Here is a 21,621-nt window from a genome sequence, read left to right on the forward strand (position 1 = left end):
CAACGCTTTAATGCGCATTGAAACGTATAAAAATTGTTTACAAAAATTATATGACTGAGCCTTGTGGGCCTAAGAAAAATTGCCTGTTCGGCGTGATTACGTCAGGTTTCAGGAGGAGGAGCAGGAGGAGGAGGATGAATATAATACACAGATTGATGAAGCTAAAAGGTCCACGTTTTTGATGGTGATAGAGAACAATGCTTCCATCCGCGGGTGCAGCCTACGTATTGTTTAGGTATTGCTGCTGTCCGCTGGTGGAGAAGAGAAGTCTGGGGAAATCCAGGCTTTGTTCATCTTGATGAGTGTAAGCCTGTCGGCACTGTCGGTTGACAGGTGGGTACGCTTATCTGTGATGATTCCCCCAGCCGCACTAAACACCCTCTCTGACAAGACGCTAGCCACAGGACAAGCAAGCACCTCCAGGGCATACAGCGCGAGTTCAGGCCACGTGTCCAGCTTCGACACCCAGTAGTTGTAGGTGGCAGAGGCGTCACGGAGGACGGTCGTGCGATCGGCTACGTACTCCCTCACCATCCTTTTACAGTGCTCAGCCTTGACTGGGGAGTGGTGACACAGTCTTGCTGGGGAGCCAGAAAGATGTCAAAGGCCTTGGAGAGTGTTCCCCTGCCTGTGCTGTACATGCTGCCTGATCTCTGCGCCTCCCCTGCTACCTGGCCCTCGGAACTGCGCCTTCGGCCACTAGCGCTGTCGGATGGGAATTTTACCATCAGTTTGTCCGCCAGGGTCCTGTGGTATAGCATCACTCTCGAACCCCTTTCCTCTTCGGGTATGAGAGTGGAAAGGTTCTCCTTATAGCGTGGGTCGAGCAGTGTGTACACCCAGTAATCCGTAGTGGCCAGAATGCGTGTAACGCGAGGGTCACGAGAAAGGCATCCTAACATGAAGTCAGCCATGTGTGCCAGGGTACCTGTACGCAACACATGGCTGTCTTCACTAGGAAGATCACTTTCAGGATCCTCCTCCTCCTCCTCCTCCTCCTCAGGCCATACACGCTGAAAGGATGACAGGCAAGCAGCATGGGTACCCTCAGCAGTGGGCCAAGCTGTCTCTTCCCCCTCCTCCTCATCCTCCTCATGCTCCTCCTCCTCCGCAACGCGCTGAGATATAGACAGGAGGGTGCTCTGACTATCCAGCGACATACTGTCTTCCCCCGCCTCTGTTTCCGAGCGCAAAGCGTCTGCCTTTATGCTTTGCAGGGAACTTCTCAAGAGGCATAGCAGAGGAATGGTGACGCTAATGATTGCAGCATCGCCGCTCACCATCTGGGTAGACTCCTCAAAGTTTCCAAGGACCTGGCAGATGTCTGCCAACCAGGCCCACTCTTCTGTAAAGAATTGAGGAGGCTGACTCCCACTGCGCCACCCATGTTGGAGTTGGTATTCCACTATAGCTCTACACTGCTCACAGAGCCATGTGGAGCGTAGAGTTCCACCGTGTGGGCACGTCGCACAGCAGTCCGTGCACTGGCAGATGAAACCGATGTTGCAGGGTGCGCAGGGTGGCAGCGTCCGTGTGGGACTTGCGGAAATGTGCGCAGAGCTGGCTGCAACTCAGAATCCTCTGGCTGCTGCTCTTCCTTCCTCCCAGCCTCCTCACTCCATTACAATGACACATTCTGAGGAGCAGGCAGACTCCCAGGAACTGTTCTCGGGCCCCTGCCCAGAATGGGCAGCAATGGTTACGAATCCTCTCCCACTGGAGGAGTTTGTCGCGAGCGATGCCCAACTTTTGGAAAGTTCCCGGGGTCCAGGGGATGAGGCTGGGGACTTCCGGCAACTGTCTCAAGAGCTTTCAGTGGGTGAGGAGGACGATGACGATGAGACACAGTTGTCTATCACTCAGGTAGTAGTAATTGGAGTAAGTACGAGGGAGGAGCGCACAGAGGATTCGAGGAAGAGCAGCAGGACGATGAGGTGACTGACCCCACCTGGTTTGCTACGCCTACTGAGGACAGGTCTTCAGAGGGGGAGGCAAGTGCAGCAGCAGGGCAGGTTGAAAGAGGCAGTGCGGTGGCCAGGGGTAGAGGCAGGGCCAGACCAAATAATCCATCAACTGTTTCCCAAAGCGCCCCCTCGCGCCATGCCACCCTGCAGAGGCCGAGGTGCTCAAAGCTCTGGCAGTTTTTCACTGAGAGTGCAGATGACCGACGAACAGTGGTGTGCAACCTTTGTCGCGCCAAGATCAGCCGGGGAGCCACCACCACCAGCCTCACCACCACCAGCATGCGCAGACATATGATGGCCAAGCACCCCACAAGGTGGGACGAAGGCCATTCACCGCCTCCGGTTTGCACCGCTGCCTCTCCCCCTGTGCCACAACCTGCCACTGAGATCCAACCCCCCTCTCAGGACACAGGCACTACCGTCTCCTGGCCTGCACCCACACCCTCACCTCCGCTGTGCTCGGCCCCATCCAGCAATGTCTCTCTGCGCACCGTCCAGCCGTCGCTAGTATAGATACTGTAGGCAGCGTATAATATTATGTATACTCTTTCCCTCTGGCGGGATGACGGCGATCATGTAACAGAGACAGCAGATCCAGGAAACAATTTTGCGCAAGCCTGCTGTAACGCTTAGCTGCGTATTAATTAGGACTACTACCCCCAGCAGACACGCAGTAAACTGAAGACGGTCACAGGCAGCCCAAATATAGTATTTTTCCCCAATTTTTTGGAAAAAGCCCACTGCCCATATAGACTGAATATCTCTTTCCCTGCCTCACCAGTACTGGCCCTATACTCTGTACAATGACTGCAGACTGTGGACGCAATGCTCTGCATGGCCGATATACAAAAAAAAAAAAATTGTGCAACACTGCTAAAAGCAGCCTCAACAGTACTGCACACGGTCATATGTGGCCCTAAGAAGGACCGTTGGGGTTCTTGAAGCCTAAAATCACTCCTAACGCTCTCCCTATAGCAGCTCCGGCACCAGCAGCACTGTCCCTGATCTCTGTCAGAATGCATCTGAGGCGAGCCGCGGGAGGGGCCGATTTATATACTCGGGTGACACCTGATCTCGCCAGCCACTCACTGCAGGGGGGTGGTATAGGGCTTGAACGTCGCAGGGGGAAGTTGTAATGCCTTCCCTGTCTTTCAATTGGCCAGAAAAGCGCGCTAACGTCTCAGAGATGAAAGTGAAAGTAACTCGAACATCGCGTGGTACTCGTCACGAGTAACGAGCATCTCGAACACGCTAATACTCGAACGAGTATCAAGCTCGGACGAGTACGTTCGCTCATCTCTAGTAAGGATGCCTTCATGGAAAGCCTACGAATGCAGCAAAGTTTAATTTGTGACTAAGGGCTTATTCACACAAATACATTTGGGCTACATAATAAATAGAACCTATTGATTTCAATGGGTTCGGTCATGTAATCGCAATTATAAATCCAGTGAAACCGGTATATCTTGCTTGAGCCGAATTGGCTAGAATAAGAGTATTCAGGAGCCGCTCCAGAAATCAAGACCAATCATTGGTGTAATCAGATGATCCCTGTTTTATTACATCAAACAGCGGGCATTTATACATAACAGTAAGCATGGGTTTCCCGGGTGCGCTTCATATCAACCAATAGAAAAATAGTACAAGTCAAGTTTGTCTTATCTATCCATAGATGTTCTTCCTATCTTCCAATCAGAAACAAGTACACAAGGGTTGTCTTCTTATCACGTCCCACTCTTAACCGCTTAATGAGACAGGACATGAGGGTTACTTCCTGCACATTTGGGGTGTGTATGGAGGGAGATCGACACCTGGTGGCAACATCTCCGATAAACCACACAGCTTATCTGAGCTGTTAACCCTTTAAATGCCATGTCAATTCTGACAGCGGCATTGCAATCCCCCGACTAATGTTTAAAGGTCCTGTACGGCTCCCCCCCGCGCGATGAGATCACAGGGAGCCGTGCGAGTGTCATGGCAGCCAGGGGCCTTCTGAAAGGTCTGAGGGCTGTCATGGCAGAATGCCTATCAAGCCATGACCGTGGAGTGGTTTGATGGAATGCCCGCTCGATCGCAGTATGATGTAATGCTGTGCCAATTGAGCTTTTTTGATCATTCAGTCTCCCAGAAAAAATGTAGAAAAAGCGATCAAAAAGTTGTATGCACTCCAGAATGGAGTACTCCCTCACCTTTCTTTTCTCCTCTCCGCCCCTTGCTGTTGTTTGCAATGAGAGGGGGCAGGACAGGGCAGAGCCCCACCACCATTCCATCCCCTGCTATTGCAAACAGCTGAAGAGGAGAGGTAAGCCAGCGAGGGGGAGGGAAGGGGCAGACAGCCTAACAGAGCTAAGCTGTCTTCCCCCACCCGACGGCACATACGCCGAGCCCGTGCATCACATGCTAGTGTATATCGACCAGCCATGAAAGCGCTGTCCGTTATACGCTCATGTGAATAAGCCCTACAGATGAGATTTTTCAGTGACTTTGGCCCATGTCACACAAACGTATATATGTAGTGTTTTGCGTGGGTAACATTTTGCGTACAATATGCAGTGAATAGAACCCATTGCTTTCAATCGGGTGAACTTCTTCTGATTACCAAGTGAGAGCATCCAAGATATATACAGTTATGTCAATAGGTGACATCAAACTTGACTGACAGTCTGATGTCATCCATCAACAGTGAAAGTGTGGACCGCCCACTTGACACACTGACAGTGTCGGGAGCTTGACTTTAGAAGAGTCCATTAGGATGAAGAGAGATGAATACAGAAAACAAAGGGGGAAGAGTCAGTGGAACCATGGCTGTAGAGCTATTTCCCCAGCTCCGCTGGCTTTATCCTGAACAGGTCGTCTTTAAGTCCATTTTGACTTAGAGCCAAGATACAGGGGGGTCTCTTGTTGGATACATATAATGTTTAGCGTTGGGAGCTGAATGCATGAGGATGCCTTGTCAATGGGATTTGATTAGAGATGAGCGAGCGTACTCGGAAAAGCACTACTCGCTCGAGTAATTTGCTTTATCCGAGTATCGCTGTGCTCGTCCCTGAAGATTCGGGTGCCGCTGCGGCTGACAGGTGAGTCGCAGCGGGGAGCAGGGGAGAGCGGGCGGGAGAGAGGGAGAGAAAGATCTTACCTCCGTTCCTCCCCGCTCTCCCCTGAAGCTCCCCGCTCCGTGCCGGCACCCGAATCTTCAGGGACGAGCACAGCGATACTCGGATAAAGCAAATTACTCGAGCGAGTAGTGCTTTTCCGAGTACGCTCGCTCATCTCTAGATTTGATCAAAATGTGTTATAAAGCTGGTATGTAAAGTACAGCACATATAATATGTCTGCATATAAATGAACACCCTGTGCTATTATACCTTTCAGTATATGCTTGAATGCAGTCTAGAGTCTCAATAGTGCCAATACAAAGAGCTCAGTTAGATAAAGCAACTCAAAGTGGCTGTCAATTGCAAAACACAAGATTTCTTCCAGCATTCATATGAAGCAAAAAACAAAACTTTTATTACAGCATTATTATATATTTGTTCCCCTTTTTTTCCATCCACTTCCATGAGGATGTTTTTAACCCTATAAGGACCAGGCGCTATAAATTTATGGCACTTGGTCTTGGGCTTTAATCCCGCCCGATCGCAGAAACACAGTGGGGGAATTAATGTCCCTGTTCTGCAATCAAGCAGAAGCAGGTTGGGTTGTCAGCTGTTAGACACAGCTGAGAACCTGAAGGAGAAGGGAGAAGGGGTTATTACGCATTTCTGCCTTTCCCTATTACACAGCGCTCAACGAGCGCTATGTGCTAAGAAGTAAAAGGGGAAGCATAACTTCCACTACGCGAGCCGGCAGTCACGCGACTGCCGGGATACCCTGGCACAGCAGACCCTGATCAGCTCTGCCAGTGACTATTGTCACTACAAGGGGCTGTTTTCCCCTGTAACTGGGGCTCCTATGGATTCCCCAGCTTCAGTGGAAAGTGTCAAATAAAAAAAAGACAAAAACATATAAATGTCCCCCAGAGGTCTTGTATAATGTCATGGGGGACATAGATGGTAAAAAGCATAATTACACAAATAAGTAAAAAAAATTACAGAATAAAATAAAAATATATACATAAAAAAATAACCCAAAGCCGATGCCAGCCAAAACCGACACCGTATACACCCTGCATTCCCAAACCATGCATATTATATATCAAAATGTCCAAAATAAAATGAAGAGTCCATTCCCACTCTTTATTTTAGCGTAAATATACTAATGTGAAAAAATAACCAAAACTATAAATGTTTAAAAAATATTGCCAGCCTATTACCTATACTATTTAGATCTGTGCTTACTTGTTACCTGTTTGCATGAATCGCCATCACAAAAATAGGCGCAAAACTACACAACTTTTTGGAAAATAAAATCCCTGGAGCCGAATACCACTTTTTCCAACAACGTCAGCTGGCATACCGCCTCAGAAGGATCCGCAGAGATTCGCATAGCAACAGAAGCCTGTACTAGCAACGTCCCAGCCACCTGAAGAAGATTCCTGTTTCTTTTGGATACCCCCTGTTGCGTCCCACCGGGAGTGCAACCTCCAAAACAAAGGAAAAGGCACAATTGTGCAAAGGAAACATAAAACTACGGGAAATAGTCTCTCTATAAACCCCTAACCTGGGAGGGGGCCCTGCCTACTCGGCGGAATGATCGCTCTGACAGGTGCGGACCCGCACGCGTGCCTGAGCCACTGACAAGTCCCTATCAGGGAGCCCTAGAACAAAGGAAAGGGAAACAGAAAACCAAACAAAGCAGAAATAAGAACTTAAAGTGCATGGAGGAGCTTCAGCCAGGATGTGTTCCTCAGCAGCTGTCCAGCGGCAACTGAAGCATTGACCAGCACTGGGGTCAATACTAGCACTGCTTAAATAGAAGCAGAGCTACTCAGCACCAGGTGAGGACTGACATTACTCTTGCAACCACCACATCCCTCAGCTCCAGGGGAGGTAGGAATACTGCTAAACCCTGGTCTGGCCTGAAAGCAAGGTAGGAACCTCAGAACGGCTGCAATACCCCCTTTATATTCCTGTGTGGCATTACACAAATAAGTAAAAAAAATTACAGAATTAAATAAAAATATATACATAAAAAAAAAAATAACCCAAAGCCGATGCCAGCCAAAACCGATACCGTATACACCCTGTATTCCCAAACCATGCATATTATATATCAAAATGTCCAAAATAAAATGAAGAGTCCATTCCCACTCTTTATTTTAGCGTAAATATACTAATTTGAAAAAATAACCAAAACTATAAATGTTTAAAAAATATTGCCAGCCTATTACCTATACTATTTAGATCTGTGCTTACTTGTTACCTGTTTTTCTGACATTTAGGGCTCTTTCCCATGAGCGTATATTGGCTGCCTTTTTCACGGCTGGATGATATACGCTACTATCTGATGCACTGGATTCCAATGCATCAGATCATATGGCCATATTCCCGCTGCGCTAAAGCACCCAGCCGGGCCAATATAGCGCTGAGCGCTTTTACGCCGGGCAGCAAAGATAGTCCTGGAACTATCTTTCTGGCCAGAATATGTTGGCCGTTGCATCGGCTCCTACGTGTTTATCAAATTTGCCATCACTGCGTTCTCAGGCAGGGAGTTCCACAGTCTCACTGCTCTTACAGTAAAGAACCCCCTTCTATGTTGGTGATGGAACCTTCTTCCCTCTAGATATAGAGGGCGCCCCCTTGTTACAGTCACAGCCCTGTGTGTAAACAGATGATGGGAGAGATCTCTGTATTGTCCCCTGGTATATTTATACATAGTTATCAGGTGGCCCCTGAGCTGTCTTTTTTCTAAACTAATTAACCTCAATTTTGATGACCTCTCTGGGTATTGTAGTCTGTCCATTCCATTTATTACTTTAGTTGCTCACCTTTGTACCCGCTCAAGCTCTGATATGTCCTTCTTGAGTACCGCTGCCCCAAACTGTCCCCAATATTCCATGTGTGGTCTGACCAGTGACTTGTAAAGAGGAAGAACATCATGTGCACCTAGACCTCTTTTGATTCCCCCCATAATCCTATTTGTCTTGGCAGCAGCTGCCTGACACTGGTTGCTCCAGTTAAGCTTACAGTTAAAACCCCCAAGTCCTTCTCCCTGTCAGTGTTACCCAGTGGTTTCCCATTTAGTGTGTAATGGTGACATGTATTTCCCTCCCTATGGGCAGAACCTTACATTTATCAGCGTTAAACCCTATTTGCCACTTTTCTGCCCCCAACTTATCCAGATCCATTTACAACCACATTCTGTCCTCTTGTGTTAATTACTTCACATAGTTTTGTATCATCTGCAAATATTGATATTTTACTACAATCCTTCTACCAGGTCAATATAAATATATTAGAAAGAATAGGGACCAAAACTGACCCATGCGGTACCCCACTAGTAACAGTGACCCAATTAGTCCTTTCCAGGTTCACTATTTGCCCCTTTTTGAATATCAGCTCCAAATTTGCTATGCACCAATCTAGTGGAACAGACCTGTCACTATATAGTCCTTAACAAGGGTCTGTGTATCGCATTACTTAATTCCCTTAAAACCCAGGGGTGTATGCCATCGGTACCCGGCGATTTGTGTATTTTAATTGTATCATATTACTAAATTATTTCACAGAGGCAGTCTAAATTCTTTTAAACTGGAGAAAGCAAAAAGTCACTGAAAAAGTGAATTAAAAACAAATCTTTATTTATATACAGTAACAATATATATATATATATATATATATATATATATATATATATATATATATATATATATCTATGGCGGACAGACACAATTGAGACCTCTCTGTATACCACGAGTTTATAGATATTCAGCCTGGATTCCTCAATAGTAGCAGAAGAGTGAGAAGTAAATTTAGTGTCACTGAGGATGTACTGTTTCTTTAAGAGTACTGTCACTTTAAGAAAGTTTACGTAACTCTATTATGCAACTTTCAAAGTATCCAAGCACCCAATGGGGCGCAATCCTGTTCATTGTACAAAAGTTTGGTAAAAGTTTTTTTTGTAAAGAAACGTGCCGCTTGTGTCATTGCTGCGCCATCCTATGTTGCACCGCCATTCACGACATATATACAGAAATTCCTATCTGCGATACAGTAGACTGCCTCTCCATGCTGCACAGGGTTGAATTAGGTTCTTCTTCTTGCACATCAATCAGCGCTCGTTCACATCAGCGTCACGGAGTCTTGCTTTCCTGATCCATTTGGGGAGCATAAAACCGTCACTCTCATGATGAACAGAAACATTCTATGATGGAACCGAGCGGCCTTGAATGGACCCCCATTGACTATAATGGGGTCTGTTCGATTTCTGGCTTGCAGTCCAGCATTTTCCTAGTAGAAATAAACAATGGAAGTTCCGAACTGAACTTCCAACACCAATGTGAACAAACCCGTAGCTGGATGGTTACTGATCATTGTAATCTGGAGTTACCTGCGGTTCCTCGGCTGGAGGGGGTGTAGATACAGCACTTATTACACCACCAATTACTGCATGATGTCATGTTGTCCAATTATCCAAAAACAAGGAAAGAAACGCGACACTGTTCTGCTCAATACAGTCACAAATGAAATGTAACAGACCGGAGATGTGTGTATAGCCAGGTATTTAATGCTAATATGTGAGGGCTTTTCACCTGGAAGGACAAAAAACTCATTTAGTCTATTTTGGCAGCCGTCCTGGATATATTTAGGGAAACTGAGCTATTCTTGCAATTAAATGCTAAATTAATAGCCCTGCAGTATTCCAGCTCACTGCTGTTAGAGTGGATAAAGGAGGATTATTATTTCTATGTTCGGCTCCAAAGCCTATCGAGCTTATATTAATTTTGCTGGACCCATATTAAATCATTAATTTATTTGTATGTGTTGCTTATACACACTGTTATGTTGTATTAAAAGGAAATCTCTTGATGAACAGTCTGTAGCTCGGGACCTAATTATCTCTGAAGTTAATATATCTCTGAGCAATGTATAAATCTACTTCTATTAGAGATATACCATTATCTATCTATCTATCTATCTATCTATCTATCTATCTATCTATCTATCTATCTCCTATTTATCTATCTATCTATCTATCTATCTATCTATCTCCTATCTATCCTATATCTATCTCCTATCTATCTATCTATCTATCTATCTATCTATCTATCTATCTATCTATCTATCTATCTATCTCTCTCATATCTCATATCTATCTATCTCATATCCATCTATCTATCTATCTCATATCTATCTATCTATCTATCTATCTATCTATCTATCTATCTATCTATCTATCTATCTCCTATCTATCTATCTATCTCATATCCATCTATCTATCTCATATCTATCTATCTCATATCTATCTATCTATCTCATATCCATCTATCTATCTATCTATCTCCTATCTATCGATCTATCTATCTCCTATCTATCTATCTATCTATCTATCTATCTATCTCCTATCTATCTATCTATCTATCTATCTATCTATCTCCTATCTATCTATCTATCTATCTATCTATCTATCTATCCATCTATCTATCTATCTCATATCCATCTATCTATCTCCTATCTATCTATCTATCTATCTATCTATCTATCTATCTATCTATCTATCTATCTATCCATCTCATATCTATCTATTTCATCTATCTATCTATCTATCTATCTATCTATCTATCTATCTATCTATCTATCTATCTATCTATCTATCTATCTATCTATCTATCTATCTATCTATCTATCTATCTATCTATCTAATCTCATGTGCTCTAAGCAGCTGCATTCCCCACTGAGCTATCCAGCCTTCTGGACAGCTCCCCTGCTGAACCTTCTCCTAGTCCCTGCAGTCCGATTCCTTTCTGCATGACTGGATCCTCCCTTGATTAAACACCCTATATAAATCTGGCCTCCCATTTCCTCCCTGCATGATTATTGTGCTTCCAGTCTGTAGTTGAACTCTTCTATTTGCCTGCTCCTCTGTCTATAATTGCTGTTTCTGTGTGCCAACCTCTGGCTTCCCCAACTTTGCTATCTGCCTGCTCCTTTGTACTGCGACCAATACTACCCATGTATCGGCCTCTGGCTTCTCCCAACTACTCTACCTGCCTGCTTCTTTGAACTGAAACCAAAACTACCCGTGTACCAATCTCTGGCTTACCCTGACCATGCGACAGTCCCACACTAGTCGCAATTAGACGCTCCAAACCTGGGGAGAGTGGGGGAGAACAGGGGGGAGATCTCTCCACCCCGCTCCAGCCTGCTCACTCCCACAGCACACTGCTCACCCCCGCTGGCCCCCGAATCTTTTCGGACAAGCAGGCATGTACTCGAAAATGGCGATACTCTCTCAAGTAATTTGCTTTAACGAGTACGCTCGCTCATCTCTAATGGAGGAATTTCCTTTTTTTTTTTCATTTCCCTCCACTTAGAATTTTTTTAAAGTTTTTCAGTATATTATATGTCACATTAAATGGTACCATTGAAAAATACAACTCGTCCTGCAGAAAACAAGCCCTCATACAGCGACATTGATGGATAAATAAAGGAGCTTTAACTTTTTAAAAGGGGGGAGGAAAAAACAAAAATGGAAAAGCGAAAAACAGCTTGGTCACTAAGGGGTTAAGGGGAAAAATGGCCTGGTCCTCGAGGGTTTAACAAACTTTTTTAAAAAACATTTTAAAAAACGATTTAATCTTTTTGTCTAAATATTTAATTTTAATTAGTCAATATGCACTGTCAAAAAAATCGAAGCCCTAGGACAAAAACACATGGGACATGCATAAGTACGCTTGGCCGCTATGGAGTTTATTAGTTCATGAGGCAGGGGTTTTTATAAGACTATACAAATTCTACACTTATGCGCGTGAGTTTGAATAAAAAAGCAGGTCCTGCCCTATCTTTTCTTACCCAATATGCAATGTCCAAAAATGTGCAAAAATAGAAAGGAAAAATGTAAAGCTGTGTCAGCCTGTCACCCTCACATGTATAGTCGTATACAGCACTGCAGCCTTCCACTGCACCGAAAAATCAGCAGTGGAATAGCAGCCACTACCACAGAACAAAGATCCACCAGCTTCCAATCAGCAAGACTCTTGCTTTCTTGCATGAACGAGTCTTATTGGCTCTCAGTGATCCCTATTGCTGCTAAGAAAAGAAGAGCTCACAGTCTGATTGGCTGATAGGAGGGGCCGTGATGATTGGCTGTTAGAGCAGGGAACGGGCTGGAGAGCCAATTGCAGTGGTACTGCAGGACCACAGCTGAGCTGTCACCCCGGCGAACCGATTGTAGGGGCCGTGGAGGGGACGGCTAGCAGGGGCAGGACCACAGCCGAGTTGTCACCCCGGAAAGCCGATTGTAGGGACCGCAGAGAGGACGGCTAGCAGTGGCAGGGGCAGGACCACAGCTGAACTGTGTCACCCCCCTCAGTGATGGCACCCAGAGTAGGCCGCACCTGTCGCACCCTCCTTGCTACGCCACTGCCCCTGGTGTCTACCCAAAGGGCTTGTGCACTTTCTTAAAGGATGAGCTCACACTCCCTAAACCTGTCCCCCTCCAATCCTGTCACAGCATCTGCTCTGTTAGGCATCCACACCCTAGAGTAGATGCTTAAGCAATTGGTCTCATTAGCTATTGTGACAAAACCCCTGTTAGTTATATATTTCAGTTCTGACTCCTCCTCTACTCCTGACAACTCTGACTTATGTGCTCCCTGACATTGGCTCTGCTTATTCTGCTAAATTATTGCCTGCTGCCTGCCCTGTCTGTCTGACTGAACCTGGTTATTGCTGTGTGTGTGTATATATATATATATATATATATATATATATATATATATATATATATATACACCCACGCAACCACATATACATATATATGCATGCTGCGAATTGCTGCGATTCTCCACGGTGAGCTTATTTATCAGATAGGCTCATTGCGGAGATCCATCTGCAGGCTCCTGCTTCCCGGCGGCAAACGCAGAGATCTGCTGTGGGATACCGCAACGCCCATGGACAGGCAGCCTGTCTAAAGGTTTCGGTCTCTCTGCTTTGTTTTTTGGAGGAGAGAAGCTGAAAAAAATTGATTTCACTGGGGTTTCAAAAAAAAAAGAAAGGAAACAGAAAGGCTTCGGTCTGCAGCGTTATTTTGGAAGCAATTTTTTTTTCTTTCTGCTTTTTTAAAACCTCATTAAAATCAATGGGGAAAAAAAACTGATCAGCTTTTTTCCATTTTTTATTAGTTTCTCTTCGCCAAAAATGGAGAAAAGAGATGGAAACCCTGATTTGAGCCCTAACACAGGTGGTATAAGGAAAAGAAAAGTGTCTGGTATTAGTGTATCTTGACACCACCGGAAGTTGTGGTGGAGTCAAGATACAGTGTGTTTGACAGGTGGTTGACGCCCCCTGTTCGTGATTGGCTGGCTGCCTGTCTCCCTGTGTAAACCCTGACAGGTCCTGTTGGACGTTGACGGGCGTGCTGCAGCACTGGATGTGATGGGCTGCACTCCCTCCGGTGACTCAGGTTGCCGGTTACGTTGTGGCGCCTGGCAGCCGGCATTTATCTGCTCTTGACTGTGGGTTCCGGGTGCCTCAAGGCCCGTGACATCCACCAGTCGAAATGTATGTGCGGTGCCTGTGCAGGAAGGGCAGATCAGCCTTTCGGCACTGCTGAGCGCTGCTGTGCACTGAACATGGCTCCCCACTGAACTCCTGCGGCTGCCACCTTCCTGAACGGAAGCGGGGCCTGGAGCACAGTGTCAGCAGCGGAGGTGGCTGGCCGCAGCGGCGCAGGGGTAAACAGCAACACTGGGCACAGGTGCTGAGCGGTGCCGGCAGCGCAGTGTGAGGAGAGATGCTTGTTAACCACAGCAGTGCAGGGGAAAAAGGGAAGACTGGGGAGCGGTGGTGAGTGAGCCTGGGAGGCCTGTATCAGCAGCGGAGCTTGTTGGACGATGCTGCAAGGACCTTCGTGATTTTACACCAATAGGAAGCTAGGGGTGTGACAGGGGCGTTCCCCTGTCAAAACTCTGCTGGTGGTGGCGTCAAGATACACTAATACCAAAAGTGTCTAGCAAGGTGCACCAAATCTTTTCAATCTACATAAGCCACTGCAGTAACTTTGCCTGGTCTTCTTGTAAGCCGTCTACATTTGAGAGAGTAGTAACATCTCCCCACTGTTTCTCGAAAATGTTCCATCGCCTGTTTGGGTTTTTCTTGCTGCTCCACACAGTATATCAGCTTTCCATTAGCCCAAAACTCATAGAAAGGCTATTTAATCACAGTACAAATAACTGCTGGCACTAAACTCAACTATAAAGCGAACAAAGAAGTGCGCAAGCAAAGCAACATTGTATCAATATATATAAAATCGTTATTACGTTATCACACCACAACCATAAAATTACATTACACAGTCAAAATGGAGATAGGAATCGCTCGCTAGGATGTAATCACCAGCTGAGGACAGTCTTGTATGCAATAACCCAAAAGCCAATTATATATAATAGCATAAAGCAGAGCAAAAAGTTGCTGTAACTTGCAAGTAGAAAAAATGTACTACAGGCACCCTAAGGACATATGCAATGGAATCAACTGCATACAGACCAGACGATGATCGTGCATCCAACATGCATTTCACTGGTGTGACTGTTTTATATAAATGTTCTATTTCATCAAGAACATATTAAATTTGCCTTGGCAAGTCCTGGCGCACAACACGTATGAGAGTAGAGTTATAGGAGGGGTATGGGTCTGCTGGATGGGGGTGGGAGTGTGGACAGAAACCTGAAGGACAGGGATACAGTTCCACTCGTTCCTGTGGAAACATCCGTTCCCATAGCCCTCCAGTGTAGGGCACATGAAGTGGGGTGGCGATGAGGCATACAGGCCACATGACACTTACTAACTCCATCCTTAGCTTAGTGAATGCTTGGCAAGTGGCAGATACAAGGAGGTGAGCACCAGGTGACTAGTTGAAGCAAACCTCAGAAGTATCCTGTTCTATGACATATCTACAATGATCAGGCATCAGGCAAATCTCTGGAGTCCAGCACCAGGTGTAATCTCCAATGGCATCTACAGATCAGTGTTTCTACAGCAGCTTCCTCTTGGAAGCATTCTCTTCTTCATTGCTCATACTCTACTTCTGGTCTTAGGGCAGAGTCCTCGAACTGTCCTATATTTCTTGACATCACCTCTCGCAACCACAATGTGGTCCCAGGGCATCACTTCTCCCAAGTCCGCCACATGGGGTGGGTCTGTGAGTGGTCAGCTGCAGAAGGGAAGAGGCGGACAAATTTTGCGTGAGCGGAGAAGAAAACCAAAAACGAGTGACCAGGGTCAGTGCTACATTAAAGTGTCTACCCAAGTGTATCTTGGTGGGGCAATGAGGGGAGAACTACTGTAAGAGACTGCGTTATTAACATGAACAAATTCTGCTTGCAAACCAACATGTAGTGTCAGAAGAGGTCTATACTGGCCTCTTGCATGATCCCGCTGCAACCTTGTGATTCCATGCAGGGTATGCAGCTGTAGAGCTGAAGATTGGGTGATATGATCTGTACAAGCCAGGGGAACAGAACCAGTCTGCTACCAAGTCCTCATTGTACAGATACCAATCCCTTCACTGGTCCCGAGTCCCAAGAGAGTCTTACCTGCTGTTGTGCTGAAACTGATCCCTCCACTGATACCAACCGAAATGTACCACCAATTGGTACCATTACAGTTGCTTCTTCTCCATCAAGAATCCTGTTTCTCATCTAACTAAATCCAGTAACAGTAACCATTTGTGTATAATAGCAGTGGATGTGATTCACATTCAAAATAAGAGAATAATGCAATCACCATCAAGAGAAGAACAGGTTAATGCAAATACACCACAGTACAGAAGGGTAGCAAGCTAGAACACAATGCTCGCAGTCTGATATTCAAACAACTATGTTCCATAATGGGCAGGTTTAGTAGAAATTTGTAACATAAGTACTTTGATAAATGTCCGGTGGTCCTAGGTTCGTGCCAGCTAGCAGACTCAGTCCTATAACTCTACTGGATGCTCAATTCTGAAGTTAAAGTGTAAGTCCTGAATTCCTGGCAGCAGGCCTGCTAGGTCTATGTACAGTTACTTTAAGTGCTCATACTGTTGGGTGTTTTCCAAGGCCTCCCTCACTTACGGTAGCAGTGCAGGAGTACTTCTGATCTTGATCTGGCTGTCCTGAAGAATCCAAACATTCTTTTCCATGATGGAGCAGAGGGAGCAAATGATTCCACAACTCTCTACTTCTCTTTCTCTTGCAGGAGCTACTTCCCTTCAAATGATCTCTGAGCAGATACAGGCAGTACAAGGTCTGTGAGATCTTATAGCCATTCCTGCTACTCAAAAAACAAGTCCTTGCTGTCTCTCACTGAAACTCTGCAATATCTTCGTAATGGACACAAATTTACACTCACTCCTCACTGTACAGGTTATCTTTGTGCTATTTTCTGTACTGCTTTCTGAACTCTGCACCAATCACCCTGGTCCTATTCTTCTGCTCCACCCTATGTCATGCAGTATAACTTTTGAACTTTCTAAAACAAGAGCCGTACCAAGGTGGAGCTGAGGGAGGCAGTCCATCCTGTGGTGACATGTTACTCCATCCTGGGAGAGGCGAAGCCAAGTGCTTTTGGCTGCTGATGAATCCTTGTGAGGGGGAGTGTGGGCACAGTGATAACACCGTCCTTACAGCTCATCTTCATTCAAAGGCTCAACTGTGGATGCAATACCAGACATAGTCAACTTGCAAAAGTGGCTGTTCCTAGAAAAGAAAAGCTCTTCTTTTTCCCTAATCCCTAATTCCTGTAAGGGCTCAGTCAGACGATTTTTTTGTATGTGCGCAAAAAAATGCGCTCCACGCATGTTAAAGATGCGCGGGACTAAAGCTCTGTGTCCATTGAAAACATATAGAGAAGATCACGATCCTCTGCCACAGCAATGACAGCTATGGCAGACGATTCCTTCATCACCACATGGACTGCGCTGCAGTGCCGGCTCTATTGAAAGCAATGGGATGCAGGCAACACCCGCAGTGATTTAAGCCCTTCCCTGAAAATCATCCTTAGCTGCTGTAAAAAATTTAAAAAATATATACATCACCTTCCGTTGCTGTCGGGGCTCCGGCGCACCTTCTCACTTGTTCCCCGACACTGCTCTGAAGCACTTTCTGCTGCCTGGGGTTTTAAAAATCCCCCCCCCCCCCCATAAAGTGCTGGGTCTGATTGGCTGAGCGCTCAGCCAATCACAGGCAATGCTCAGCTTTTCATTGATGACAGCTGAGCGCCGCCTGTGATTGGTCACATTGCTCAGCCAATCAGAGGCAGCGCTCAGCCATTCATTGAATTCATCTGGCTTCACCCTAAAATGGGAACTTTTTTGTACTACAAGTTTGTTCAAACTGTTCTAAAAAAATCCCCCACAAAAGTGCAAAACATCGAAAAAATTTTCTGCCAAAGTTTTAGTAAGTTCTGCTATTTTTATACAATTTCACACCACCGTCTGGCATACAATTTTGATTTGTTTTTTTGACTTCTGCCAAATCACACAATTCGTTTCAGATGCATCGACAGATTGTTCAGATGATGCCTTTATCACAGTAGACCCTTTGTGCTATAATTTGCTATGTACGTCATCTGACATATGTTCAGTCTAGCAGGAAAGAAAGCTTTGCTCAGACTTCATACTCTTCAATCGGATGTATGCAAATCAATGGCTGCAAAGCTTTTATTTTAGTACTTCTAAGTCATCCGCACAAGATTAGCGTTTTATATATTGATCATGGCCAGTAAAGTTGAAGAGGTTGCCTGAGAACACAAAAAAGGTTAGCTTTTTGCAAAAAAGAGTGCTACCCTTGTCCATGGACAATGTCTAGTATTGCCCTATACATTGGAATGTATAGTAGCCATGCTGCCATATGAAATGCCGCCTATAGGGCGGCGCTGTTAGTGGAGAGCATCCATCGCAAAATCTGTCTGGTTAGTCTGGGAGAATAGTGCTGCAACATTTAAAAGCCCCAATTGTAATTCAATGCGGTCTAGTGAGCAGCAGTCATGAATTCATCTGTGTTCCTACCAGCAGTCGCCATATTGGTTAGTGCAGGCGTTGGTCGTAGACTGTTTAACCATTGGATCCTGGCCATTTATCATCATCATGGCATTAACTGCCATAGGTTGGTGTGGCCTGGCCATATGCAACCAGCTGGACCATGTGTTCCAGCTTAACCCAGCTCTACAAGACTTAAGATACCATTTATTGACTCTTCCGTGTGTTACAGTGGATTGCATTCTTCGACTCCAAACCAATCTACCTCTCTGACTCTGGATTTACCCCCTTCTTGTGTCTGGATGCTGAACTGCCCTACCTTGCGACTGCCTGCTGCTCTGTAGCAGCCTACAGTTCCTTCCCCATTTTTAACCTTTCGAGTCTACCACCGCCACCCTGGCCAGGGATTGTATCTCATGCAACAATGGGGATTGTATTCTGCTCATGCATTATGCCAACCCCCATGCATTATCTCAGCGTGTGCAGAATACAATCCCCGTGTGCAGAATACAATCCCTGTGCGCAAAAAAAATTCTGGTGGGAATGGCCCAATAGAAGTTAATGGGCTCTTGGCATGGTGCAATGACAATACATCCCTGTGAGAGCGGATGAAGGGGGAGAGCAGGCAGTGCCTTCCCGTTACAGTGTGACTAATTATGGAATTCTTGCTTTAAACAAACCCAACAATCTCTGGTTGATTACTGCTAATTCTGCGGAATTAGGTGTCCATAAATGAAATCACCTTCGTCTAATTTACTTATATGGATAATCCTATTAATGATGCAATTGCTGCAAAGCTTAATTTGCTTAGTTATTGCTTACAACACCATTGCTAAAAGGAAGGCTGTCACTGAAAATGACCATTATAACCAAAGGAGGGGGGATAGAAAGACAATTACAACCATATCAGTTATTTCCTGCCCCAGAAGCCCCCTTTGGGCCAATTACAACTAAAGTGCATACCGCACACTATGTTATCAAGTACATTATGCCATAGCAGCTGCAGTAGTCCTTGGAATTGGTGATTGAATTTGGTGGGGGCTCATTATGGTCATGCATTCCCCACAGTGTAGAGGTATGGCTTTTATTGTTTATCCTTTGGGGTGTTATCCTGCTGGTGCTTGTGGCTTCCATAGATAGTTGGTTGGTGCATCCGAGTCAAGTTAATAACTGGGGGTAAATAGTTTTGGGTAGAATGTCACAAGATTTCTGTATCTCCATGGACTTCCGCTGTACTAGTCAGGTATTTGCTGTCTAGCATGTCTTGTTTATGGTTGACTCTATGATTCTCATGTACAGTCGAGGAAATACATAGTAACATAACTGTTTGTTTATAGCCCGTGAGTCTTTCAAGTTTTCAGATCCAGCACATCCCGATTGGACATGACAGTAACTGATGACAGTAGAAAGGCCTGGCTATAAAATGGAGCACCTGCCCTGAAAAGGGTGACACCACTTCTGGAACCTCACCCAATTCCCTAATGGTCTCTAGGTATAAAGGGAAGCATAAGGAATATGTGAGGACAAAGCGGGACAGAAAAGACAAATGAACAAGATGAGATCAGAGTTTAAGAGTAACAATAGTCTAAACAGCCGTAGTCTGAAATCCAAAGTCCAGAAAAAAAAGCTGCAAAATAAATGCTAAAAAGCTCTGAGGCAAAAACCCTTAAAAAGGATTTCCATGGAAATTCTATTGATGACCTATCATCAGGATAGGTCATCAATAGTTGATTGGCTGGGGTCTGTCGCTCGGGATGCCGACCGATCAGCTGAGCGGGCGCATGCTGTCAGCGGCGCAATATCACAGAGGTCGGAGTGGAAGCCTTCGTGTAGTGGCCGGCCCATGTAACTGCAGGCACGGCTCTCATTAAAATCAATGGAAGCCATCCCTGCAGTTACAATCGCCGGACACTATATGGAGGTCGGCGAGGAGGCTTTCGCTCCGACCTCTGTGTATTTGGAGGGGAAGTCGCCTTGCCGACCTCCTATTTAGTGGCCGGACGCAGCACTATTTAGCAACATGTCCATATGGGAGCTTGTTTAGTTTTCATCAGTACCATTTTGGGTCCATATAGTGTCGGCAGTGTGAAAAAACATCAATTCTGCCATTTTTTTTATAATGTTCATCATGTGATATAAAGGACATGATAACTTCTTTTTGTGTGTCAGTGCAATTACTGTGACACGAAAATGCTATATTTTTTAGGTCTTTTACACAATAAATACCCTTTTTCTGGAAAATTATTTGTTTGTGGCATCAGTGCATTCAAAGACCCATAATTTTTTTTTCAACCGATGGAATTGTGTTTGGGTTTGTTTTTTGGCATGACAAGCTGTCTTTTCTATTGGTAACATTTTGGGGGATTTACAATTTTTTTGATAATTTTTATTGAATTTTTGGAAGAAAAAATGACCAAAAAAACATTTTTTTAAATCCTTTTCTTTTACAGTGTTTGCCATGTAATGTATTGCACGGGACTTTACAGATGCGGCAACACCAAAACATTTTTAATATATTTTTTTACAAAAAAAAAGGAAAAATTGAGTTTTTTAATTCTTTTATTTGCATATTTTTTCACCACTTTTATTTATTTTTTTTAGATTTTTTTTAAATGTTTCTGTATAGGACATGAGACTGTGATCCTACCCTGTTTCCCTGAAAATAAGACACCCCCTGAAAATAAGACATAGCATGATTTTCCAGAATTTTTGAGGATGCAAAATGATTTTTCAGGCTTTTTGAGGATGCTTGAAATATAAGCCCCACTCCAAAATTAAGCCCTGCTAACAGTTAATTTAAAAAAGTCAATTTAAATAGTGTCCAGGCAGCTATACATGTAAAAAAGTTAAACCTTTTTGAACAAAAATTAATATAAGACACTGTCTTATTTTCGGAGAAACACGGTAGGAACGCTCAGATAATGCACCGTGGATCTTCTGCACTGCAGTGTATTATATAATTAGTGGCTATTTCTTATGGGTGTGTTTTAGTACCGTTATGCTGCTGTGGTACTCATAGCCGCATAATGGGCCGAAACAAAACCATGGATTTCAATGGTTTTTCTTTCAATAGCGATACTGTTAACAGGCGAGAAAACATACGGCAAGCCCTGTCTTCCCGCTGTTTCTTTTCAAACTTTGAATGACCCAGTAAAAAAAAAAAAAAAAAAAAAGCCCTGGTTATGTGCTACTAGTAGAGATGAGCGAGCATTGCCCTTAGCGAGTACCTGCCCGCTCGAGAGAAAAGGTTCGGGTGCTGGCACGGGGGAGCGGTGAGTAGCGGCGGTGAGCAGGGGGAGCGGGGGAGAGCGAGAGATCTCCCCTCTGTTCCTCACCGCTCTCCCCGCAGCTCCCTGCCCGCCGCCGGCACCATAACCTTTTTTCTCGAGTGGGCAGGTACTCGCTAAGGGCACTGTGAATAATCCCTAATGCTATGGATTTCAACCCTTGAATCCTGCAACATTTGCGTATTTAAAGAGAGATTCCCAACAAATGTCTGGATCGGTAAAATCTCCCATGATCACTATGTCGTACTTTTTGGAGA

The sequence above is a fragment of the Eleutherodactylus coqui genome, chromosome 2, assembly GCF_035609145.1.
Source record: "Eleutherodactylus coqui strain aEleCoq1 chromosome 2, aEleCoq1.hap1, whole genome shotgun sequence".
Lineage (NCBI taxonomy): Eukaryota > Metazoa > Chordata > Amphibia > Anura > Eleutherodactylidae > Eleutherodactylus > Eleutherodactylus coqui.